This window comes from Periplaneta americana, chromosome 17 (genome assembly GCF_040183065.1).
Source record: "Periplaneta americana isolate PAMFEO1 chromosome 17, P.americana_PAMFEO1_priV1, whole genome shotgun sequence".
NCBI classification, from domain to species: domain Eukaryota; kingdom Metazoa; phylum Arthropoda; class Insecta; order Blattodea; family Blattidae; genus Periplaneta; species Periplaneta americana.
In genome coordinates, this window is record NC_091133.1 from 7,583,495 (window position 1) to 7,610,973 (window position 27,479).

Here is a 27,479-nt window from a genome sequence, read left to right on the forward strand (position 1 = left end):
TCACAATTCGGGGAGAGCCAATGGAAGACCTAGACGAGAGCGGGGTCTATGAACACCTGGGGGTCCCAACGGGATTCCAGAAGCAGCCATCTGCCGGGGACACCATCCGCTCACTTCTCAGCGACCTCGACAAGATCGACAAGTCGCTGCTCGCACCTTGGCAGAAACTCGACGCCGTGAACACCTACGTGCTGTCGAGGCTGGCCTTCCACCTGAAAGCCGGGGCAGTGCCGAAGAAGCCACTTACGCAGCTAGACAACAAGCTAAAACAACTTGGCAAGAAGTGGCTGCACCTGCCCCAGAGGGCCAGCGCCGAGGTGCTGTATCTCCGTCATCAGTGGGGAGGAATGAATCTGCTCCCCACGAACGTCATAGCGGATGTGTCCCAGGCAGTACACGGGCTGCGTCTCCTGACGAGTCCCGACGTCACCACAGCGCGCCTGGCGAGGGCGTCCCTGGAGGAGGTCGTCAGGAAGAAGCTGCTGCGCAACCCAACAACAGAGGAGATAGCAGCATTCCTGACGGGCGCCACGGAGGGGGACTTCCAGCGAGACAGCGGGGACATCTCGTCCGCCTGGACGAGACTTCGCTCAGCGACGAGGCGCCTCCGCTCGAAACTCGACGTGTGCTGGACGTCGCAGGACCAAGACCTCGTCCTCCAACTCCACGGCGTCAACCTCCATCGGCAGCAGGCGGAAGGCGTTCTGAAGGACGGTGTTCGACACTTCTATCTGTCCCGACTTCTAGCCAAACCCGACCACGGAAAGGTAAGTGACGTCACCACCTTAGCCTCTGCATCCAACCACTTCATGAGGGGTGGAAACTACACCAGGTTTTTCGGAATGGAGATTCATCCATCGAGCTCGCCTGGGTGTGGTTCCATTGAATGGTTGCCGAAGATTTGGTGGTGGCGACAAACGCTGTCGTCGATGTGGAGCCGCCAATGAAACCCTTCCTCACGTCCTGAATCACTGTCCCCCTCACCTTGTCACCATGACCCGCAGGCACAACGCCGTCCTAGACCGCCTCACCCGGGCCATGAACAAGTCAGGCTCGAAGGAGATTTACTCCAACCAGCCCCTGCCCAACTACGAGGGTTCGGAGAGACCGGATCTTGTTGTTGTCGACAGGGACGAGAGGACGGTATTCATTCTAGACGTCACCATTCCTTTCGAAAACCGTTATACGGTTTCGAAATTGCCAGAAACACTAAAATTCAAAAATACCAGAACTTGGCGGCCCACTTCGAACGGCAGGGTTTCCGCACTTCGGTCGATGCATTTGTAATCGGCTCCCTGGGCGGGTACGATCCGGCTAACGAAAATGCTCTCCGTCACCTGGGCATCTCCCATGCGTACGCAGTACTTATGAAGAGGCTCATGGTGTCGGACACAATTCGATGGAGTCGGGACATATATGTCGAACACGTGACAGGCCACCGACAGTATGAATGATATGTGCTGGATAGTGAAGTGATCGTGAAGTGCGTGAAGGACATATAATTGTTCTATTACTATATGCTTTTTTTTTCTCATATAAAAAAAAAAACACACACAAAGAACAATTTAATTATTGTCCTGTTACATATTATATTATTATTGTGCATACTCTTGTATTTACAAGTATTATCTAAATAAATTTAATCTGTTCTTATCAGCTTAATATCTGATACGTCCTGCATTGCAGGACCAGAATATTAAACTGATTTTTGGAAAATGACGGAGTGCTAGGAGCTTGCTCCACCTCTGTCACGGGTTGGCCCGGTATTGCAGTGCTTCCGGGATCGGCCCATTTAATCGCTATCATGTAGTGTTGTATTTGTGTATGTATATATGTACGGCAATAAAATTATGTAAGATGGCTGCGGATGCTTGGCGGAACTTTATGTTTCGTATTAATTCTCTGCGATATCAGATGTATTTATTGTACGATACAAGTATTGAAAGTGTGTTTGTGCGAAGGAATATGTAGCAGCATTAAGGAGATTAAATGAACGGTACAAAATTCGAAGTACAGCAGCAATGACCGATCCTCTGAACAGGTAGGCTCAAGAGAAAAGTATTTTAATATTATGGACACTGTAACATAATCTTCTACACCTCGCCACAAATAAATCTCAAATATTCTCATTCACTACAGCGGAAGGAACAATTTGATTACATGTGCTCATATCCGCAGCCTTTTCCCTACGGAGATACATCACATTGCCACCATACAGACTGATTAAAATGAACATCTAGTAACGAATAATTCCATTATTCTAAAAACGTTGTACCTTACCTCGCCACCGTTTGGATTTGTGATGTAGTGATATTGTGTTCGACTGGAGCAGAGCGGGTCATATTCAACATAATTTCAATTATTGTAGGTAATATAGTAGTTTTTCTCGGAATGAAGCGTCACGTCTCCGCTGTGGGGAAAGCTACAGACGAAGTTAACAGCCGTTCCAGACAATTGAAAATTAAATTAGTTAAATCTAAAATCTGAAGAAACTTTGCAAGCTGAAACGGTTTATGTGAGACGATAAAAAGAGATGCGAAGTAATATTATATTGTAGTTTATGGCAATTTGCGAAATGAATAGAGAAGCCTAATATTATTCCTATAGTGAGTGACTTGTGTAGGCGGGGATGTTGTGAAAGGAGTTGAAGTTGGACAATGAATTTATATTTGTGGGCACGGGTTAACGTTGGTTGTTGGGATGAATGAATCGCTCAGTAATTCTGAAGCTATGATTGTCACAGGCATAATTGGGAAATCTATGCGAAAAATAGTGTGAACGAGTGCTTTAAATGTCGGTGAATATTCGCTGCGTAGTGGCAAAGTATTGCGAGCGCTTAAGTGCTCATAGCTCAACACTTCGGAAATATGGTTCATAGAAACTATAATACAGCGATGTCAGACAGGGACTAAACGGAGCTGAGCGCTCCACTAGACGGGTTTCGTGCTCCGGTGTTTCCACAGACACAAGCAAGTTCATGCTCCGATCTAGCTCCACAAACGGTATTGGAGCTTACAAATCTGACACTACTGCTATAATAACACAATGAATGTTGCAATGCAGTAAATTCTGTGTAGTTACCATCTGTTGTTTGACTAGTTGTCTCAAGAGCTGGACGCTAGTTTCCGTGCTGTCGCTCCGCTTGAATGAAATTAAGCTGATCTCTCTCTCTTTCTTTTCTTTTTCATTTATCACAAAAAGTTCATTATTTAAGGATATGATTGCCGTTTCTATAGGTGCGGCAACCGCGGTTAGATAGTTTTCGATCGCTATATTAAGAATTAATGCGAGGAATGTAACATCGGCCTATCGTAGGCAGCAGTAGCAAGTTCACTGTACTTGCGCGAGAATAACTCCGACAGCATTCGCTAGAGGGCAGGTGTACGTAATTTAGACACACGTCATTACAATTTATAATCTGTATTGTGATTAATTGAAATACAAATGGTATGCGCACTCTATTCGAAAGATATGGCAGTACAGCTTTAGCGAGAGTCCCTTTAGAAGATGGTGTATCGAACTGTATATCTAAATGGAGCGGAGTTTGTTAATAACCCGCATATGGCAGGTGCTGTTGTAGAATTAAATAGATCCCGACGGCACGTGATCGGTTTTTCTTCTCGGTCTTTTGGCTAAGATCGAAGTGTAGTATATGGGACTGTTCCTCAGCCTATTGTCCAAGATGAAATTCTGTTGATCTCTGAATTTCCTTGATGGGCGTTTAGCTGATATGGTGTGATGGAGGTATTCATCATATGTCTTAACTTTGTTGTTGGGTTTTCGGATTATATCCGAATGTGATGTCGTATTTGCGACTTTCTTGGGTTTTTGCCTGAGCTGAGGTAGAAAAAATGTTCATCATATCCGATCTAACTTAGTGGCCTGGCCTGGCCTGGCCCTTTGACTGAGATGAACATGTAGGACTCATATATGCGGTAGCTTCTTGGAATTAGGTTGAGATCGAATTCGCAACAATATAAGGAATTTCAGGGCAATTCTATTATTGTTTTTCTTTCATTCTTGACAGTATGTCGTGCATTTGGCCTTAAAAATTAGAAATACAGTATAACACAACGTATGCGAGTCGTGTGTTGGAATTTAGTATCGGTGGGCAGTTAGGGGTTCGACGTACGTATGCTGGCGAAATTGCGTGAGTTTTGAGAGCAATAATAATCGCCTGCGTGATTTTACTCTCCCGGATAGCCGATAATTATAAATGCATCGACTGAAGTTCGGTTACCCTGCCGTTCCAAGTGATCGGCTACAAATTTCTTAATGTGAGAATTTTTAATGACATGCAGTTTCGGAAGCCATAGACATCCCTGTTTAAAACAGAATAGCTGCGTTGAGAAAAAATACAGACTTCTCGTCCCTGCGAACAAGAAAGAATCATGTCAGGTGTTCCGTGGTTGGTCAGGGTACGCCAAGCTCGTTACTGTGGCATTATAGCGGAATTGATAAATAGAAGAAGAAGACGGTGACGAAGAGGAGAAGAAGAGTGGTGTGCACAGTATTAAACTGGAAATGGGGAAGGATAGATTGACTGTCATTGGAAATACTAAAAATGATTTAATATTTGTTACCAGTTGTGAGGAGCAATTTGATGAGAATTTGTGAAAAGAAAAATGACATAAATGCATTTAAATCGTAAAATTTGTAACTGTAATCAGAATTCTTAGTATACATGTACTTAATGTACGTAATTATACAGGAAATGAATATGATGTCTGAGAAGAAGTGAATGAATGTGTGCGCTTGTAATGTGGGAACGTTTGTTAATTTGGTGGTAACGATCTGAACCTGTACTGCCGTTATGTAAGAAATAGTTGATATGGAACATGGGAGATCACGTGTACATACGTATTTTCCAGACACGCTGAGTTTAGAGTACTAATAACGTTAGGTAGAAACTTAATAATATGCTTTTGTTCAGATTGGGAATCGTTTTGAAATGAATGTTTGAGGACGTCATGTTACCCATTTGAAATGAAGAAGAAAGAGCCGAGGAGACCTAGCCTCTTACATCAGCACTTGGATGCGTTGTAAATATTATTGTTGATTTAGTAGCCTACAGCATGCATCATAGCGGTATAAATGTTCGTGTTGATCATAGTCTAGTCGTTATATACTAATCCGTGGCACGACAGACCATGAAGGACCATGACCGAGCAACCGGCTGCTGAACTCACGTCAACATGCCGAAGCAGAGGTGGACGATCATGAAACCAAAATGGAAGTATCGTGTGGTTAGCACGATGAATCCCCCAGCCGTTATAGAGCTGGCTTTATTTCGCCACCTATCGTAGCTCCCCAAGTGCACCACGATGCTGGGTGGGCACCGGTCCCATACACTGGCCGAAGCCATGAGTACTCGGAATAGCCCGGATTCCATGACGGGAATCCTAGGGAGGATGTCTTAGACCACGGCGCGGGACCTAGTTTAATAGGGATGCTGGCGTATTATGAGCGAGGGTAACGCCAACAGCAGTCGCTAGATGGCAGACACACGTAATGTGCACGCGTGGCATAATAATTCATTGTATTTCGTAATTAATTTTACTTGATATCCGAATGCAGGTGAAGTGCGCACTCTGAATGCGCATGAGACGATAGTAGTTCTGTTCAGAGAGTCTTGCTATGATATTTTGTAATGAATTTAATTTCTGAGGCCAGCGGGATAAGTTCGCGTCCCGTCTGTGACAGGCGTCGTTGTAAGATTAATTGTGTCGCGACGGGCGTCGTTTGGCATCGCTTCTCGGCCTTTTGGCTAAGATCAAAGTGTAGTATCTGTTCTTATCAGCTTAATATCTGATACGTCCTGCATTGCAGGACCAGAATATTAAACTGATTTTTGGAAAATGACGGAGTGCTAGGAGCTTGCTCCACCTCTGTCACGGGTTGGCCCGGTATTGCAGTGCTTCCTGGATCGGCCCATTTAATCGCTATCATGTAGTGTTGTATTTGTGTATGTATATATGTACGGCAATAAAATTATGTAAGATGGCTGCGGATGCTTGGCGGAACTTTATGTTTCGTATTAATTCTCTGCGATATCAGATGTATTTATTGTACGATACAAGTATTGAAAGGGTGTTTGTGCGAAGGAATATGTAGCAGCATTAAGGAGATTAAATGAACGGTACAAAATTCGAAGTACAGCAGCAATGACCGATCCTCTGAACAGGTAGGCTCAAGAGAAAAGTATTTTAATATTATGGACACTGTAACATAATCTTCTACACCTCGCCACAAATAAATCTCAAATATTCTCATTCACTACAGCGGAAGGAACAATTTGATTACATGTGCTCATATCCGCAGCCTTTTCCCTACGGAGATACATCACATTGCCACCATACAGACTGATTAAAATGAACATCTAGTAACGAATAATTCCATTATTCTAAAAACGTTGTACCTTACCTCGCCACCGTTTGGATTTGTGATGTAGTGATATTGTGTTCGACTGGAGCAGAGCGGGTCATATTCAACATAATTTCAATTATTGTAGGTAATATAGTAGTTTTTCTCGGAATGAAGCGTCACGTCTCCGCTGTGGGGAAAGCTACAGACGAAGTTAACAGCCGTTCCAGACAATTGAAAATTAAATTAGTTAAATCTAAAATCTGAAGAAACTTTGCAAGCTGAAACGGTTTATGTGAGACGATAAAAAGAGATGCGAAGTAATATTATATTGTAGTTTATGGCAATTTGCGAAATGAATAGAGAAGCCTAATATTATTCCTATAGTGAGTGACTTGTGTAGGCGGGGATGTTGTGAAAGGAGTTGAAGTTGGACAATGAATTTATATTTGTGGGCACGGGTTAACGTTGGTTGTTGGGATGAATGAATCGCTCAGTAATTCTGAAGCTATGATTGTCACAGGCATAATTGGGAAATCTATGCGAAAAATAGTGTGAACGAGTGCTTTAAATGTCGGTGAATATTCGCTGCGTAGTGGCAAAGTATTGCGAGCGCTTAAGTGCTCATAGCTCAACACTTCGGAAATATGGTTCATAGAAACTATAATACAGCGATGTCAGACAGGGACTAAACGGAGCTGAGCGCTCCACTAGACGGGTTTCGTGCTCCGGTGTTTCCACAGACACAAGCAAGTTCATGCTCCGATCTAGCTCCACAAACGGTATTGGAGCTTACAAATCTGACACTACTGCTATAATAACACAATGAATGTTGCAATGCAGTAAATTCTGTGTAGTTACCATCTGTTGTTTGACTAGTTGTCTCAAGAGCTGGACGCTAGTTTCCGTGCTGTCGCTCCGCTTGAATGAAATTAAGCTGATCTCTGTCTCTTTCTTTTCTTTTTCCTTTATCACAAAAAGTTCATTATTTAAGGATATGATTGCCGTTTCTATAGGTGCGGCAACCGCGGTTAGATAGTTTTCGATCGCTATATTAAGAATTAATGCGAGGAATGTAACATCGGCCTATCGTAGGCAGCAGTAGCAAGTTCACTGTACTTGCGCGAGAATAACTCCGACAGCATTCGCTAGAGGGCAGGTGTACGTAATTTAGACACACGTCATTACAATTTATAATCTGTATTGTGATTAATTGAAATACAAATGGTATGCGCACTCTATTCGAAAGATATGGCAGTACAGCTTTAGCGAGAGTCCCTTTAGAAGATGGTGTATCGAACTGTATATCTAAATGGAGCGGAGTTTGTTAATAACCCGCATATGGCAGGTGCTGTTGTAGAATTAAATAGATCCCGACGGCACGTGATCGGTTTTTCTTCTCGGTCTTTTGGCTAAGATCGAAGTGTAGTATATGGGACTGTTCCTCAGCCTATTGTCCAAGATGAAATTCTGTTGATCTCTGAATTTCCTTGATGGGCGTTTAGCTGATATGGTGTGATGGAGGTATTCATCATATGTCTTAACTTTGTTGTTGGGTTTTCGGATTATATCCGAATAGCGTTGGGCGAAATAGTTCATTGTCAAGAGCTAGTTCGTTCGTTCCCGCACATGAACTTGAGTCGTTCAAATGAACTAGTTCGTTCATTTTACAAATGAACTAATAGGAACTAAGTAGTTCAATATCGCACAAAACGCACATTCGTGCGCACTTTGTTGCCAGTATCACTAAGTGGTGAATGAAATCGTCAACAGATGGCATAGCAATGTGATGTTCTGACCCGGACTCTGTTCTGACCTAAAGCTATAGTGAGAGAGTAGCGAACATAACCTTCTCTCTCTCTCATTTCCTCCCTGTCCCTTTATATAAAACGGACTAGGACAAAAAAAGTTTCCTTGAAACACAACTTCTCCCTTCCTTATTGCAGATAAATAACAAACCAACCGACCTTTTCTTGCAAGATAATATTTTAATCGATTATTTTATGAAATGCTATACATATCTTTATAGCTGTTAATTATGCTCTCTTTTAATAAAAAAACCCCAAACACCAAAGCATCGGCAATTATTGAGGTCGACAAATTTGTACAGGAATCACTGCTATCGAGAAAGGGTAACCCACTTTCTTGGTGGAATGAAAGAAAAGAGGTATATCCAGATTTATACAAACTGGCAAAATCTCGGCTCTCTAGTGTTGCTACATCTGTGCCTTGTGTGAGAGAGTGTTTTCCAAGGCAGGACACACAATTACGGATGCAAGAAATCGTCTGAGTGGCAAAGAGTAGAGCAACTCTTATTTTTGAGTGAAAATTTATAAAGCGTTATTTTAGTTTGGGCCTACATATTGTACTCACTACTCAGTTTTCAACAAAAACATGAACAATTGTGAGAGGCTGTGAAAGGAAAGACAAAGAAGTGATATTTTAAATTATCAATAACTATTTAACGATTTGAACTGTAGTGATTTTTTTTTTTTAAACCTCGGTTGTTCTGGAGTTGGAGGGGATTGCAACATGCGGCGCGATGGAATTTGTTGAGGTACATTTTAAAAGTGACGTAGAAGTACCCATTCAAACCTTTGCCATTGACCACAAATTAATATTTACAGAACATCTACACAGTGTTGCCAATTCTCTGCTGATTCTGACAGATTTGAATTTCATAAAAGCTGGAAAATATGCTTGTATGCAGTGAATTGTAATTTTATACGCTAATTCATGCACAAAACAGGTATTTGTCCCATATTTGTTAAAATAAAAGAGGGATTCATCTGCTGGCTGAGTGCTATGTGAATTATCTCAAAGTTCTAAGTTTTTTTTACAATACATATCAAGTGAATTAATTCTTCATAGTAAACATAGTTATAAAATTAGATACACAATATTATTTCATAGCAGATTTTCGCATCGGTTTAGGAGATTCTATAGTAGAGAGATTATAGTAGTTAGTTAGAACCTATCTGGTAGAGTTGGCTGCACTGCATCTACAGCACGCCACACAGCTGACATAGCACAGCCAGAATGAACGAATTGTGAATCGTGTGTGAACTTGGTGAAGATAAATGTGAACGGTATCATTGAGCGCTATTAAAGTTATAAAACACGAATGTGCACATTTCTCCAATTTATTATAAAAAAATTCTGTTAATCACTCAGTATGCAAGCGCAAAACAACTCAAAGTCACTTTACACGTATGTATTCAAATACAGTTGGTAATTCAGTCCATTCAGTGTTCGTTCGTTCGTTCAATTGTGCGGCACACGTGAACTGTATATGAACTATTAGTTCAAAAATAATGAACGAACTATGAGCAGTTCGTTTGAACGAGTCGTTCAAATGAACTAGTTCGTTCATGAACGACCCATCGCTATATCCGAATGTGATGTCGTATTTGCGACTTTCTTGGGTTTTTGCCTGAGCTGAGGTAGAAAAAATGTTCATCATATCCGATCTAACTTAGTGGCCTGGCCTGGCCTGGCCCTTTGACTGAGATGAACATGTAGGACTCATATATGCGGTAGCTTCTTGGAATTAGGTTGAGATCGAATTCGCAACAATATAAGGAATTTCAGGGCAATTCTATTATTGTTTTTCTTTCATTCTTGACAGTATGTCGTGCATTTGGCCTTAAAAATTAGAAATACAGTATAACACAACGTATGCGAGTCGTGTGTTGGAATTTAGTATCGGTGGGCAGTTAGGGGTTCGACGTACGTATGCTGGCGAAATTGCGTGAGTTTTGAGAGCAATAATAATCGCCTGCGTGATTTTACTCTCCCAGATAGCCGATAATTATAAATGCATCGACTGAAGTTCGGTTACCCTGCCGTTCCAAGTGATCGGCTACAAATTTCTTAATGTGAGAATTTTTAATGACATGCAGTTTCGGAAGCCATAGACATCCCTGTTTAAAACAGAATAGCTGCGTTGAGAAAAAATACAGACTTCTCGTCCCTGCGAACAAGAAAGAATCATGTCAGGTGTTCCGTGGTTGGTCAGGGTACGCCAAGCTCGTTACTGTGGCATTATAGCGGAATTGATAAATAGAAGAAGAAGACGGTGACGAAGAGGAGAAGAAGAGTGGTGTGCACAGTATTAAACTGGAAATGGGGAAGGATAGATTGACTGTCATTGGAAATACTAAAAATGATTTAATATTTGTTACCAGTTGTGAGGAGCAATTTGATGAGAATTTGTGAAAAGAAAAATGACATAAATGCATTTAAATCGTAAAATTTGTAACTGTAATCAGAATTCTTAGTATACATGTACTTAATGTACGTAATTATACAGGAAATGAATATGATGTCTGAGAAGAAGTGAATGAATGTGTGCGCTTGTAATGTGGGAACGTTTGTTAATTTGGTGGTAACGATCTGAACCTGTACTGCCGTTATGTAAGAAATAGTTGATATGGAACATGGGAGATCACGTGTACATACGTATTTTCCAGACACGCTGAGTTTAGAGTACTAATAACGTTAGGTAGAAACTTAATAATATGCTTTTGTTCAGATTGGGAATCGTTTTGAAATGAATGTTTGAGGACGTCATGTTACCCATTTGAAATGAAGAAGAAAGAGCCGAGGAGACCTAGCCTCTTACATCAGCACTTGGATGCGTTGTAAATATTATTGTTGATTTAGTAGCCTACAGCATGCATCATAGCGGTATAAATGTTCGTGTTGATCATAGTCTAGTCGTTATATACTAATCCGTGGCACGACAGACCATGAAGGACCATGACCGAGCAACCGGCTGCTGAACTCACGTCAACATGCCGAAGCAGAGGTGGACGATCATGAAACCAAAATGGAAGTATCGTGTGGTTAGCACGATGAATCCCCCAGCCGTTATAGAGCTGGCTTTATTTCGCCACCTATCGTAGCTCCCCAAGTGCACCACGATGCTGGGTGGGCACCGGTCCCATACACTGGCCGAAGCCATGAGTACTCGGAATAGCCCGGATTCCATGACGGGAATCCTAGGGAGGATGTCTTAGACCACGGCGCGGGACCTAGTTTAATAGGGATGCTGGCGTATTATGAGCGAGGGTAACGCCAACAGCAGGCACTAGATGGCAGACACACGTAATGTGCACGCGTGGCATAATAATTCATTGTATTTCGTAATTAATTTTACTTGATATCCGAATGCAGGTGAAGTGCGCACTCTGAATGCGCATGAGACGATAGTAGTTCTGTTCAGAGAGTCTTGCTATGATATTTTGTAATGAATTTAATTTCTGAGGCCAGCGGGATAAGTTCGCGTCCCGTCTGTGACAGGCGTCGTTGTAAGATTAATTGTGTCGCGACGGGCGTCGTTTGGCATCGCTTCTCGGCCTTTTGGCTAAGATCAAAGTGTAGTATCTGTTCTTATCAGCTTAATATCTGATACGTCCTGCATTGCAGGACCAGAATATTAAACTGATTTTTGGAAAATGACGGAGTGCTAGGAGCTTGCTCCACCTCTGTCACGGGTTGGCCCGGTATTGCAGTGCTTCCGGGATCGGCCCATTTAATCGCTATCATGTAGTGTTGTATTTGTGTATGTATATATGTACGGCAATAAAATTATGTAAGATGGCTGCGGATGCTTGGCGGAACTTTATGTTTCGTATTAATTCTCTGCGATATCAGATGTATTTATTGTACGATACAAGTATTGAAAGTGTGTTTGTGCGAAGGAATATGTAGCAGCATTAAGGAGATTAAATGAACGGTACAAAATTCGAAGTACAGCAGCAATGACCGATCCTCTGAACAGGTAGGCTCAAGAGAAAAGTATTTTAATATTATGGACACTGTAACATAATCTTCTACACCTCGCCACAAATAAATCTCAAATATTCTCATTCACTACAGCGGAAGGAACAATTTGATTACATGTGCTCATATCCGCAGCCTTTTCCCTACGGAGATACATCACATTGCCACCATACAGACTGATTAAAATGAACATCTAGTAACGAATAATTCCATTATTCTAAAAACGTTGTACCTTACCTCGCCACCGTTTGGATTTGTGATGTAGTGATATTGTGTTCGACTGGAGCAGAGCGGGTCATATTCAACATAATTTCAATTATTGTAGGTAATATAGTAGTTTTTCTCGGAATGAAGCGTCACGTCTCCGCTGTGGGGAAAGCTACAGACGAAGTTAACAGCCGTTCCAGACAATTGAAAATTAAATTAGTTAAATCTAAAATCTGAAGAAACTTTGCAAGCTGAAACGGTTTATGTGAGACGATAAAAAGAGATGCGAAGTAATATTATATTGTAGTTTATGGCAATTTGCGAAATGAATAGAGAAGCCTAATATTATTCCTATAGTGAGTGACTTGTGTAGGCGGGGATGTTGTGAAAGGAGTTGAAGTTGGACAATGAATTTATATTTGTGGGCACGGGTTAACGTTGGTTGTTGGGATGAATGAATCGCTCAGTAATTCTGAAGCTATGATTGTCACAGGCATAATTGGGAAATCTATGCGAAAAATAGTGTGAACGAGTGCTTTAAATGTCGGTGAATATTCGCTGCGTAGTGGCAAAGTATTGCGAGCGCTTAAGTGCTCATAGCTCAACACTTCGGAAATATGGTTCATAGAAACTATAATACAGCGATGTCAGACAGGGACTAAACGGAGCTGAGCGCTCCACTAGACGGGTTTCGTGCTCCGGTGTTTCCACAGACACAAGCAAGTTCATGCTCCGATCTAGCTCCACAAACGGTATTGGAGCTTACAAATCTGACACTACTGCTATAATAACACAATGAATGTTGCAATGCAGTAAATTCTGTGTAGTTACCATCTGTTGTTTGACTAGTTGTCTCAAGAGCTGGACGCTAGTTTCCGTGCTGTCGCTCCGCTTGAATGAAATTAAGCTGATCTCTGTCTCTTTCTTTTCTTTTTCCTTTATCACAAAAAGTTCATTATTTAAGGATATGATTGCCGTTTCTATAGGTGCGGCAACCGCGGTTAGATAGTTTTCGATCGCTATATTAAGAATTAATGCGAGGAATGTAACATCGGCCTATCGTAGGCAGCAGTAGCAAGTTCACTGTACTTGCGCGAGAATAACTCCGACAGCATTCGCTAGAGGGCAGGTGTACGTAATTTAGACACACGTCATTACAATTTATAATCTGTATTGTGATTAATTGAAATACAAATGGTATGCGCACTCTATTCGAAAGATATGGCAGTACAGCTTTAGCGAGAGTCCCTTTAGAAGATGGTGTATCGAACTGTATATCTAAATGGAGCGGAGTTTGTTAATAACCCGCATATGGCAGGTGCTGTTGTAGAATTAAATAGATCCCGACGGCACGTGATCGGTTTTTCTTCTCGGTCTTTTGGCTAAGATCGAAGTGTAGTATATGGGACTGTTCCTCAGCCTATTGTCCAAGATGAAATTCTGTTGATCTCTGAATTTCCTTGATGGGCGTTTAGCTGATATGGTGTGATGGAGGTATTCATTGTTGTTGGGTTTTCGGATTATATCCGAATGTGATGTCGTATTTGCGACTTTCTTGGGTTTTTGCCTGAGCTGAGGTAGAAAAAATGTTCATCATATCCGATCTAACTTAGTGGCCTGGCCTGGCCTGGCCCTTTGACTGAGATGAACATGTAGGACTCATATATGCGGTAGCTTCTTGGAATTAGGTTGAGATCGAATTCGCAACAATATAAGGAATTTCAGGGCAATTCTATTATTGTTTTTCTTTCATTCTTGACAGTATGTCGTGCATTTGGCCTTAAAAATTAGAAATACAGTATAACACAACGTATGCGAGTCGTGTGTTGGAATTTAGTATCGGTGGGCAGTTAGGGGTTCGACGTACGTATGCTGGCGAAATTGCGTGAGTTTTGAGAGCAATAATAATCGCCTGCGTGATTTTACTCTCCCGGATAGCCGATAATTATAAATGCATCGACTGAAGTTCGGTTACCCTGCCGTTCCAAGTGATCGGCTACAAATTTCTTAATGTGAGAATTTTTAATGACATGCAGTTTCGGAAGCCATAGACATCCCTGTTTAAAACAGAATAGCTGCGTTGAGAAAAAATACAGACTTCTCGTCCCTGCGAACAAGAAAGAATCATGTCAGGTGTTCCGTGGTTGGTCAGGGTACGCCAAGCTCGTTACTGTGGCATTATAGCGGAATTGATAAATAGAAGAAGAAGACGGTGACGAAGAGGAGAAGAAGAGTGGTGTGCACAGTATTAAACTGGAAATGGGGAAGGATAGATTGACTGTCATTGGAAATACTAAAAATGATTTAATATTTGTTACCAGTTGTGAGGAGCAATTTGATGAGAATTTGTGAAAAGAAAAATGACATAAATGCATTTAAATCGTAAAATTTGTAACTGTAATCAGAATTCTTAGTATACATGTACTTAATGTACGTAATTATACAGGAAATGAATATGATGTCTGAGAAGAAGTGAATGAATGTGTGCGCTTGTAATGTGGGAACGTTTGTTAATTTGGTGGTAACGATCTGAACCTGTACTGCCGTTATGTAAGATATGGAACATGGGAGATCACGTGTACATACGTATTTTCCAGACACGCTGAGTTTAGAGTACTAATAACGTTAGGTAGAAACTTAATAATATGCTTTTGTTCAGATTGGGAATCATTTTGAAATGAATGTTTGAGGACGTCATGTTACCCATTTGAAATGAAGAAGAAAGAGCCGAGGAGACCTAGCCTCTTACATCAGCACTTGGATGCGTTGTAAATATTATTGTTGATTTAGTAGCCTACAGCATGCATCATAGCGGTATAAATGTTCGTGTTGATCATAGTCTAGTCGTTATATACTAATCCGTGGCACGACAGACCATGAAGGACCATGACCGAGCAACCGGCTGCTGAACTCACGTCAACATGCCGAAGCAGAGGTGGACGATCATGAAACCAAAATGGAAGTATCGTGTGGTTAGCACGATGAATCCCCCAGCCGTTATAGAGCTGGCTTTATTTCGCCACCTATCGTAGCTCCCCAAGTGCACCACGATGCTGGGTGGGCACCGGTCCCATACACTGGCCGAAGCCATGAGTACTCGGAATAGCCCGGATTCCATGACGGGAATCCTAGGGAGGATGTCTTAGACCACGGCGCGGGACCTAGTTTAATAGGGATGCTGGCGTATTATGAGCGAGGGTAACGCCAACAGCAGGCGCTAGATGGCAGACACACGTAATGTGCACGCGTGGCATAATAATTCATTGTATTTCGTAATTAATTTTACTTGATATCCGAATGCAGGTGAAGTGCGCACTCTGAATGCGCATGAGACGATAGTAGTTCTGTTCAGAGAGTCTTGCTATGATATTTTGTAATGAATTTAATTTCTGAGGCCAGCGGGATAAGTTCGCGTCCCGTCTGTGACAGGCGTCGTTGTAAGATTAATTGTGTCGCGACGGGCGTCGTTTGGCATCGCTTCTCGGCCTTTTGGCTAAGATCAAAGTGTAGTATCTGTTCTTATCAGCTTAATATCTGATACGTCCTGCATTGCAGGACCAGAATATTAAACTGATTTTTGGAAAATGACGGAGTGCTAGGAGCTTGCTCCACCTCTGTCACGGGTTGGCCCGGTATTGCAGTGCTTCCTGGATCGGCCCATTTAATCGCTATCATGTAGTGTTGTATTTGTGTATGTATATATGTACGGCAATAAAATTATGTAAGATGGCTGCGGATGCTTGGCGGAACTTTATGTTTCGTATTAATTCTCTGCGATATCAGATGTATTTATTGTACGATACAAGTATTGAAAGTGTGTTTGTGCGAAGGAATATGTAGCAGCATTAAGGAGATTAAATGAACGGTACAAAATTCGAAGTACAGCAGCAATGACCGATCCTCTGAACAGGTAGGCTCAAGAGAAAAGTATTTTAATATTATGGACACTGTAACATAATCTTCTACACCTCGCCACAAATAAATCTCAAATATTCTCATTCACTACAGCGGAAGGAACAATTTGATTACATGTGCTCATATCCGCAGCCTTTTCCCTACGGAGATACATTACATTGCCACCATACAGACTGATTAAAATGAACATCTAGTAACGAATAATTCCATTATTCTAAAAACGTTGTACCTTACCTCGCCACCGTTTGGATTTGTGATGTAGTGATATTGTGTTCGACTGGAGCAGAGCGGGTCATATTCAACATAATTTCAATTATTGTAGGTAATATAGTAGTTTTTCTCGGAATGAAGCGTCACGTCTCCGCTGTGGGGAAAGCTACAGACGAAGTTAACAGCCGTTCCAGACAATTGAAAATTAAATTAGTTAAATCTAAAATCTGAAGAAACTTTGCAAGCTGAAACGGTTTATGTGAGACGATAAAAAGAGATGCGAAGTAATATTATATTGTAGTTTATGGCAATTTGCGAAATGAATAGAGAAGCCTAATATTATTCCTATAGTGAGTGACTTGTGTAGGCGGGGATGTTGTGAAAGGAGTTGAAGTTGGACAATGAATTTATATTTGTGGGCACGGGTTAACGTTGGTTGTTGGGATGAATGAATCGCTCAGTAATTCTGAAGCTATGATTGTCACAGGCATAATTGGGAAATCTATGCGAAAAATAGTGTGAACGAGTGCTTTAAATGTCGGTGAATATTCGCTGCGTAGTGGCAAAGTATTGCGAGCGCTTAAGTGCTCATAGCTCAACACTTCGGAAATATGGTTCATAGAAACTATAATACAGCGATGTCAGACAGGGACTAAACGGAGCTGAGCGCTCCACTAGACGGGTTTCGTGCTCCGGTGTTTCCACAGACACAAGCAAGTTCATGCTCCGATCTAGCTCCACAAACGGTATTGGAGCTTACAAATCTGACACTACTGCTATAATAACACAATGAATGTTGCAATGCAGTAAATTCTGTGTAGTTACCATCTGTTGTTTGACTAGTTGTCTCAAGAGCTGGACGCTAGTTTCCGTGCTGTCGCTCCGCTTGAATGAAATTAAGCTGATCTCTGTCTCTTTCTTTTCTTTTTCCTTTATCACAAAAAGTTCATTATTTAAGGATATGATTGCCGTTTCTATAGGTGCGGCAACCGCGGTTAGATAGTTTTCGATCGCTATAATAAGAATTAATGCGAGGAATGTAACATCGGCCTATCGTAGGCAGCAGTAGCAAGTTCACTGTACTTGCGCGAGAATAACTCCGACAGCATTCGCTAGAGGGCAGGTGTACGTAATTTAGACACACGTCATTACAATTTATAATCTGTATTGTGATTAATTGAAATACAAATGGTATGCGCACTCTATTCGAAAGATATGGCAGTACAGCTTTAGCGAGAGTCCCTTTAGAAGATGGTGTATCGAACTGTATATCTAAATGGAGCGGAGTTTGTTAATAACCCGCATATGGCAGGTGCTGTTGTAGAATTAAATAGATCCCGACGGCACGTGATCGGTTTTTCTTCTCGGTCTTTTGGCTAAGATCGAAGTGTAGTATATGGGACTGTTCCTCAGCCTATTGTCCAAGATGAAATTCTGTTGATCTCTGAATTTCCTTGATGGGCGTTTAGCTGATATGGTGTGATGGAGGTATTCATCATATGTCTTAACTTTGTTGTTGGGTTTTCGGATTATATCCGAATAGCGTTGGGCGAAATAGTTCATTGTCAAGAGCTAGTTCGTTCGTTCCCGCACATGAACTTGAGTCGTTCAAATGAACTAGTTCGTTCATTTTACAAATGAACTAATAGGAACTAAGTAGTTCAATATCGCACAAAACGCACATTCGTGCGCACTTTGTTGCCAGTATCACTAAGTGGTGAATGAAATCGTCAACAGATGGCATAGCAATGTGATGTTCTGACCCGGACTCTGTTCTGACCTAAAGCTATAGTGAGAGAGTAGCGAACATAACCTTCTCTCTCTCTCATTTCCTCCCTGTCCCTTTATATAAAACGGACTAGGACAAAAAAAGTTTCCTTGAAACACAACTTCTCCCTTCCTTATTGCAGATAAATAACAAACCAACCGACCTTTTCTTGCAAGATAATATTTTAATCGATTATTTTATGAAATGCTATACATATCTTTATAGCTGTTAATTATGCTCTCTTTTAATAAAAAAACCCCAAACACCAAAGCATCGGCAATTATTGAGGTCGACAAATTTGTACAGGAATCACTGCTATCGAGAAAGGGTAACCCACTTTCTTGGTGGAATGAAAGAAAAGAGGTATATCCAGATTTATACAAACTGGCAAAATCTCGGCTCTCTAGTGTTGCTACATCTGTGCCTTGTGTGAGAGAGTGTTTTCCAAGGCAGGACACACAATTACGGATGCAAGAAATCGTCTGAGTGGCAAAGAGTAGAGCAACTCTTATTTTTGAGTGAAAATTTATAAAGCGTTATTTTAGTTTGGGCCTACATATTGTACTCACTACTCAGTTTTCAACAAAAACATGAACAATTGTGAGAGGCTGTGAAAGGAAAGACAAAGAAGTGATATTTTAAATTATCAATAACTATTTAACGATTTGAACTGTAGTGATTTTTTTTTTTTAAACCTCGGTTGTTCTGGAGTTGGAGGGGATTGCAACATGCGGCGCGATGGAATTTGTTGAGGTACATTTTAAAAGTGACGTAGAAGTACCCATTCAAACCTTTGCCATTGACCACAAATTAATATTTACAGAACATCTACACAGTGTTGCCAATTCTCTGCTGATTCTGACAGATTTGAATTTCATAAAAGCTGGAAAATATGCTTGTATGCAGTGAATTGTAATTTTATACGCTAATTCATGCACAAAACAGGTATTTGTCCCATATTTGTTAAAATAAAAGAGGGATTCATCTGCTGGCTGAGTGCTATGTGAATTATCTCAAAGTTCTAAGTTTTTTTTACAATACATATCAAGTGAATTAATTCTTCATAGTAAACATAGTTATAAAATTAGATACACAATATTATTTCATAGCAGATTTTCGCATCGGTTTAGGAGATTCTATAGTAGAGAGATTATAGTAGTTAGTTAGAACCTATCTGGTAGAGTTGGCTGCACTGCATCTACAGCACGCCACACAGCTGACATAGCACAGCCAGAATGAACGAATTGTGAATCGTGTGTGAACTTGGTGAAGATAAATGTGAACGGTATCATTGAGCGCTATTAAAGTTATAAAACACGAATGTGCACATTTCTCCAATTTATTATAAAAAAATTCTGTTAATCACTCAGTATGCAAGCGCAAAACAACTCAAAGTCACTTTACACGTATGTATTCAAATACAGTTGGTAATTCAGTCCATTCAGTGTTCGTTCGTTCGTTCAATTGTGCGGCACACGTGAACTGTATATGAACTATTAGTTCAAAAATAATGAACGAACTATGAGCAGTTCGTTTGAACGAGTCGTTCAAATGAACTAGTTCGTTCATGAACGACCCATCGCTATATCCGAATGTGATGTCGTATTTGCGACTTTCTTGGGTTTTTGCCTGAGCTGAGGTAGAAAAAATGTTCATCATATCCGATCTAACTTAGTGGCCTGGCCTGGCCTGGCCCTTTGACTGAGATGAACATGTAGGACTCATATATGCGGTAGCTTCTTGGAATTAGGTTGAGATCGAATTCGCAACAATATAAGGAATTTCAGGGCAATTCTATTATTGTTTTTCTTTCATTCTTGACAGTATGTCGTGCATTTGGCCTTAAAAATTAGAAATACAGTATAACACAACGTATGCGAGTCGTGTGTTGGAATTTAGTATCGGTGGGCAGTTAGGGGTTCGACGTACGTATGCTGGCGAAATTGCGTGAGTTTTGAGAGCAATAATAATCGCCTGCGTGATTTTACTCTCCCAGATAGCCGATAATTATAAATGCATCGACTGAAGTTCGGTTACCCTGCCGTTCCAAGTGATCGGCTACAAATTTCTTAATGTGAGAATTTTTAATGACATGCAGTTTCGGAAGCCATAGACATCCCTGTTTAAAACAGAATAGCTGCGTTGAGAAAAAATACAGACTTCTCGTCCCTGCGAACAAGAAAGAATCATGTCAGGTGTTCCGTGGTTGGTCAGGGTACGCCAAGCTCGTTACTGTGGCATTATAGCGGAATTGATAAATAGAAGAAGAAGACGGTGACGAAGAGGAGAAGAAGAGTGGTGTGCACAGTATTAAACTGGAAATGGGGAAGGATAGATTGACTGTCATTGGAAATACTAAAAATGATTTAATATTTGTTACCAGTTGTGAGGAGCAATTTGATGAGAATTTGTGAAAAGAAAAATGACATAAATGCATTTAAATCGTAAAATTTGTAACTGTAATCAGAATTCTTAGTATACATGTACTTAATGTACGTAATTATACAGGAAATGAATATGATGTCTGAGAAGAAGTGAATGAATGTGTGCGCTTGTAATGTGGGAACGTTTGTTAATTTGGTGGTAACGATCTGAACCTGTACTGCCGTTATGTAAGAAATAGTTGATATGGAACATGGGAGATCACGTGTACATACGTATTTTCCAGACACGCTGAGTTTAGAGTACTAATAACGTTAGGTAGAAACTTAATAATATGCTTTTGTTCAGATTGGGAATCGTTTTGAAATGAATGTTTGAGGACGTCATGTTACCCATTTGAAATGAAGAAGAAAGAGCCGAGGAGACCTAGCCTCTTACATCAGCACTTGGATGCGTTGTAAATATTATTGTTGATTTAGTAGCCTACAGCATGCATCATAGCGGTATAAATGTTCGTGTTGATCATAGTCTAGTCGTTATATACTAATCCGTGGCACGACAGACCATGAAGGACCATGACCGAGCAACCGGCTGCTGAACTCACGTCAACATGCCGAAGCAGAGGTGGACGATCATGAAACCAAAATGGAAGTATCGTGTGGTTAGCACGATGAATCCCCCAGCCGTTATAGAGCTGGCTTTATTTCGCCACCTATCGTAGCTCCCCAAGTGCACCACGATGCTGGGTGGGCACCGGTCCCATACACTGGCCGAAGCCATGAGTACTCGGAATAGCCCGGATTCCATGACGGGAATCCTAGGGAGGATGTCTTAGACCACGGCGCGGGACCTAGTTTAATAGGGATGCTGGCGTATTATGAGCGAGGGTAACGCCAACAGCAGGCACTAGATGGCAGACACACGTAATGTGCACGCGTGGCATAATAATTCATTGTATTTCGTAATTAATTTTACTTGATATCCGAATGCAGGTGAAGTGCGCACTCTGAATGCGCATGAGACGATAGTAGTTCTGTTCAGAGAGTCTTGCTATGATATTTTGTAATGAATTTAATTTCTGAGGCCAGCGGGATAAGTTCGCGTCCCGTCTGTGACAGGCGTCGTTGTAAGATTAATTGTGTCGCGACGGGCGTCGTTTGGCATCGCTTCTCGGCCTTTTGGCTAAGATCAAAGTGTAGTATCTGTTCTTATCAGCTTAATATCTGATACGTCCTGCATTGCAGGACCAGAATATTAAACTGATTTTTGGAAAATGACGGAGTGCTAGGAGCTTGCTCCACCTCTGTCACGGGTTGGCCCGGTATTGCAGTGCTTCCTGGATCGGCCCATTTAATCGCTATCATGTAGTGTTGTATTTGTGTATGTATATATGTACGGCAATAAAATTATGTAAGATGGCTGCGGATGCTTGGCGGAACTTTATGTTTCGTATTAATTCTCTGCGATATCAGATGTATTTATTGTACGATACAAGTATTGAAAGTGTGTTTGTGCGAAGGAATATGTAGCAGCATTAAGGAGATTAAATGAACGGTACAAAATTCGAAGTACAGCAGCAATGACCGATCCTCTGAACAGGTAGGCTCAAGAGAAAAGTATTTTAATATTATGGACACTGTAACATAATCTTCTACACCTCGCCACAAATAAATCTCAAATATTCTCATTCACTACAGCGGAAGGAACAATTTGATTACATGTGCTCATATCCGCAGCCTTTTCCCTACGGAGATACATCACATTGCCACCATACAGACTGATTAAAATGAACATCTAGTAACGAATAATTCCATTATTCTAAAAACGTTGTACCTTACCTCGCCACCGTTTGGATTTGTGATGTAGTGATATTGTGTTCGACTGGAGCAGAGCGGGTCATATTCAACATAATTTCAATTATTGTAGGTAATATAGTAGTTTTTCTCGGAATGAAGCGTCACGTCTCCGCTGTGGGGAAAGCTACAGACGAAGTTAACAGCCGTTCCAGACAATTGAAAATTAAATTAGTTAAATCTAAAATCTGAAGAAACTTTGCAAGCTGAAACGGTTTATGTGAGACGATAAAAAGAGATGCGAAGTAATATTATATTGTAGTTTATGGCAATTTGCGAAATGAATAGAGAAGCCTAATATTATTCCTATAGTGAGTGACTTGTGTAGGCGGGGATGTTGTGAAAGGAGTTGAAGTTGGACAATGAATTTATATTTGTGGGCACGGGTTAACGTTGGTTGTTGGGATGAATGAATCGCTCAGTAATTCTGAAGCTATGATTGTCACAGGCATAATTGGGAAATCTATGCGAAAAATAGTGTGAACGAGTGCTTTAAATGTCGGTGAATATTCGCTGCGTAGTGGCAAAGTATTGCGAGCGCTTAAGTGCTCATAGCTCAACACTTCGGAAATATGGTTCATAGAAACTATAATACAGCGATGTCAGACAGGGACTAAACGGAGCTGAGCGCTCCACTAGACGGGTTTCGTGCTCCGGTGTTTCCACAGACACAAGCAAGTTCATGCTCCGATCTAGCTCCACAAACGGTATTGGAGCTTACAAATCTGACACTACTGCTATAATAACACAATGAATGTTGCAATGCAGTAAATTCTGTGTAGTTACCATCTGTTGTTTGACTAGTTGTCTCAAGAGCTGGACGCTAGTTTCCGTGCTGTCGCTCCGCTTGAATGAAATTAAGCTGATCTCTGTCTCTTTCTTTTCTTTTTCCTTTATCACAAAAAGTTCATTATTTAAGGATATGATTGCCGTTTCTATAGGTGCGGCAACCGCGGTTAGATAGTTTTCGATCGCTATATTAAGAATTAATGCGAGGAATGTAACATCGGCCTATCGTAGGCAGCAGTAGCAAGTTCACTGTACTTGCGCGAGAATAACTCCGACAGCATTCGCTAGAGGGCAGGTGTACGTAATTTAGACACACGTCATTACAATTTATAATCTGTATTGTGATTAATTGAAATACAAATGGTATGCGCACTCTATTCGAAAGATATGGCAGTACAGCTTTAGCGAGAGTCCCTTTAGAAGATGGTGTATCGAACTGTATATCTAAATGGAGCGGAGTTTGTTAATAACCCGCATATGGCAGGTGCTGTTGTAGAATTAAATAGATCCCGACGGCACGTGATCGGTTTTTCTTCTCGGTCTTTTGGCTAAGATCGAAGTGTAGTATATGGGACTGTTCCTCAGCCTATTGTCCAAGATGAAATTCTGTTGATCTCTGAATTTCCTTGATGGGCGTTTAGCTGATATGGTGTGATGGAGGTATTCATTGTTGTTGGGTTTTCGGATTATATCCGAATGTGATGTCGTATTTGCGACTTTCTTGGGTTTTTGCCTGAGCTGAGGTAGAAAAAATGTTCATCATATCCGATCTAACTTAGTGGCCTGGCCTGGCCTGGCCCTTTGACTGAGATGAACATGTAGGACTCATATATGCGGTAGCTTCTTGGAATTAGGTTGAGATCGAATTCGCAACAATATAAGGAATTTCAGGGCAATTCTATTATTGTTTTTCTTTCATTCTTGACAGTATGTCGTGCATTTGGCCTTAAAAATTAGAAATACAGTATAACACAACGTATGCGAGTCGTGTGTTGGAATTTAGTATCGGTGGGCAGTTAGGGGTTCGACGTACGTATGCTGGCGAAATTGCGTGAGTTTTGAGAGCAATAATAATCGCCTGCGTGATTTTACTCTCCCGGATAGCCGATAATTATAAATGCATCGACTGAAGTTCGGTTACCCTGCCGTTCCAAGTGATCGGCTACAAATTTCTTAATGTGAGAATTTTTAATGACATGCAGTTTCGGAAGCCATAGACATCCCTGTTTAAAACAGAATAGCTGCGTTGAGAAAAAATACAGACTTCTCGTCCCTGCGAACAAGAAAGAATCATGTCAGGTGTTCCGTGGTTGGTCAGGGTACGCCAAGCTCGTTACTGTGGCATTATAGCGGAATTGATAAATAGAAGAAGAAGACGGTGACGAAGAGGAGAAGAAGAGTGGTGTGCACAGTATTAAACTGGAAATGGGGAAGGATAGATTGACTGTCATTGGAAATACTAAAAATGATTTAATATTTGTTACCAGTTGTGAGGAGCAATTTGATGAGAATTTGTGAAAAGAAAAATGACATAAATGCATTTAAATCGTAAAATTTGTAACTGTAATCAGAATTCTTAGTATACATGTACTTAATGTACGTAATTATACAGGAAATGAATATGATGTCTGAGAAGAAGTGAATGAATGTGTGCGCTTGTAATGTGGGAACGTTTGTTAATTTGGTGGTAACGATCTGAACCTGTACTGCCGTTATGTAAGATATGGAACATGGGAGATCACGTGTACATACGTATTTTCCAGACACGCTGAGTTTAGAGTACTAATAACGTTAGGTAGAAACTTAATAATATGCTTTTGTTCAGATTGGGAATCATTTTGAAATGAATGTTTGAGGACGTCATGTTACCCATTTGAAATGAAGAAGAAAGAGCCGAGGAGACCTAGCCTCTTACATCAGCACTTGGATGCGTTGTAAATATTATTGTTGATTTAGTAGCCTACAGCATGCATCATAGCGGTATAAATGTTCGTGTTGATCATAGTCTAGTCGTTATATACTAATCCGTGGCACGACAGACCATGAAGGACCATGACCGAGCAACCGGCTGCTGAACTCACGTCAACATGCCGAAGCAGAGGTGGACGATCATGAAACCAAAATGGAAGTATCGTGTGGTTAGCACGATGAATCCCCCAGCCGTTATAGAGCTGGCTTTATTTCGCCACCTATCGTAGCTCCCCAAGTGCACCACGATGCTGGGTGGGCACCGGTCCCATACACTGGCCGAAGCCATGAGTACTCGGAATAGCCCGGATTCCATGACGGGAATCCTAGGGAGGATGTCTTAGACCACGGCGCGGGACCTAGTTTAATAGGGATGCTGGCGTATTATGAGCGAGGGTAACGCCAACAGCAGGCGCTAGATGGCAGACACACGTAATGTGCACGCGTGGCATAATAATTCATTGTATTTCGTAATTAATTTTACTTGATATCCGAATGCAGGTGAAGTGCGCACTCTGAATGCGCATGAGACGATAGTAGTTCTGTTCAGAGAGTCTTGCTATGATATTTTGTAATGAATTTAATTTCTGAGGCCAGCGGGATAAGTTCGCGTCCCGTCTGTGACAGGCGTCGTTGTAAGATTAATTGTGTCGCGACGGGCGTCGTTTGGCATCGCTTCTCGGCCTTTTGGCTAAGATCAAAGTGTAGTATCTGTTCTTATCAGCTTAATATCTGATACGTCCTGCATTGCAGGACCAGAATATTAAACTGATTTTTGGAAAATGACGGAGTGCTAGGAGCTTGCTCCACCTCTGTCACGGGTTGGCCCGGTATTGCAGTGCTTCCTGGATCGGCCCATTTAATCGCTATCATGTAGTGTTGTATTTGTGTATGTATATATGTACGGCAATAAAATTATGTAAGATGGCTGCGGATGCTTGGCGGAACTTTATGTTTCGTATTAATTCTCTGCGATATCAGATGTATTTATTGTACGATACAAGTATTGAAAGTGTGTTTGTGCGAAGGAATATGTAGCAGCATTAAGGAGATTAAATGAACGGTACAAAATTCGAAGTACAGCAGCAATGACCGATCCTCTGAACAGGTAGGCTCAAGAGAAAAGTATTTTAATATTATGGACACTGTAACATAATCTTCTACACCTCGCCACAAATAAATCTCAAATATTCTCATTCACTACAGCGGAAGGAACAATTTGATTACATGTGCTCATATCCGCAGCCTTTTCCCTACGGAGATACATTACATTGCCACCATACAGACTGATTAAAATGAACATCTAGTAACGAATAATTCCATTATTCTAAAAACGTTGTACCTTACCTCGCCACCGTTTGGATTTGTGATGTAGTGATATTGTGTTCGACTGGAGCAGAGCGGGTCATATTCAACATAATTTCAATTATTGTAGGTAATATAGTAGTTTTTCTCGGAATGAAGCGTCACGTCTCCGCTGTGGGGAAAGCTACAGACGAAGTTAACAGCCGTTCCAGACAATTGAAAATTAAATTAGTTAAATCTAAAATCTGAAGAAACTTTGCAAGCTGAAACGGTTTATGTGAGACGATAAAAAGAGATGCGAAGTAATATTATATTGTAGTTTATGGCAATTTGCGAAATGAATAGAGAAGCCTAATATTATTCCTATAGTGAGTGACTTGTGTAGGCGGGGATGTTGTGAAAGGAGTTGAAGTTGGACAATGAATTTATATTTGTGGGCACGGGTTAACGTTGGTTGTTGGGATGAATGAATCGCTCAGTAATTCTGAAGCTATGATTGTCACAGGCATAATTGGGAAATCTATGCGAAAAATAGTGTGAACGAGTGCTTTAAATGTCGGTGAATATTCGCTGCGTAGTGGCAAAGTATTGCGAGCGCTTAAGTGCTCATAGCTCAACACTTCGGAAATATGGTTCATAGAAACTATAATACAGCGATGTCAGACAGGGACTAAACGGAGCTGAGCGCTCCACTAGACGGGTTTCGTGCTCCGGTGTTTCCACAGACACAAGCAAGTTCATGCTCCGATCTAGCTCCACAAACGGTATTGGAGCTTACAAATCTGACACTACTGCTATAATAACACAATGAATGTTGCAATGCAGTAAATTCTGTGTAGTTACCATCTGTTGTTTGACTAGTTGTCTCAAGAGCTGGACGCTAGTTTCCGTGCTGTCGCTCCGCTTGAATGAAATTAAGCTGATCTCTGTCT

The 27,479-nt window shown here is 41.2% G+C and overlaps 6 non-coding genes across 6 annotated transcripts; all 6 read left to right on the forward strand.

Moving 5' to 3' along the window:
• The first annotated feature begins 1,610 nt into the window (after positions 1-1,610).
• Positions 1,611-1,797, forward strand: LOC138693522 (U2 spliceosomal RNA). Its single transcript, XR_011330361.1, has one exon. It is a non-coding gene; the product is annotated as a U2 spliceosomal RNA (small nuclear RNA).
• Positions 1,798-5,747: 3,950 nt separating this feature from the next.
• On the forward strand, positions 5,748-5,940 carry LOC138693515 (U2 spliceosomal RNA). Its single transcript, XR_011330354.1, has one exon. It is a non-coding gene; the product is annotated as a U2 spliceosomal RNA (small nuclear RNA).
• A 5,771-nt stretch (positions 5,941-11,711) lies between these two features.
• LOC138693501 (U2 spliceosomal RNA) lies at positions 11,712-11,904 on the forward strand. Its single transcript, XR_011330341.1, has one exon. It is a non-coding gene; the product is annotated as a U2 spliceosomal RNA (small nuclear RNA).
• Positions 11,905-15,830: 3,926 nt separating this feature from the next.
• On the forward strand, positions 15,831-16,023 carry LOC138693516 (U2 spliceosomal RNA). The gene has a single exon (XR_011330355.1). It is a non-coding gene; the product is annotated as a U2 spliceosomal RNA (small nuclear RNA).
• Positions 16,024-21,794: 5,771 nt separating this feature from the next.
• Positions 21,795-21,987, forward strand: LOC138693517 (U2 spliceosomal RNA). Its single transcript, XR_011330356.1, has one exon. It is a non-coding gene; the product is annotated as a U2 spliceosomal RNA (small nuclear RNA).
• Positions 21,988-25,913: 3,926 nt separating this feature from the next.
• Positions 25,914-26,106, forward strand: LOC138693518 (U2 spliceosomal RNA). The gene has a single exon (XR_011330357.1). It is a non-coding gene; the product is annotated as a U2 spliceosomal RNA (small nuclear RNA).
• The last annotated feature ends 1,373 nt before the right edge of the window (positions 26,107-27,479 follow it).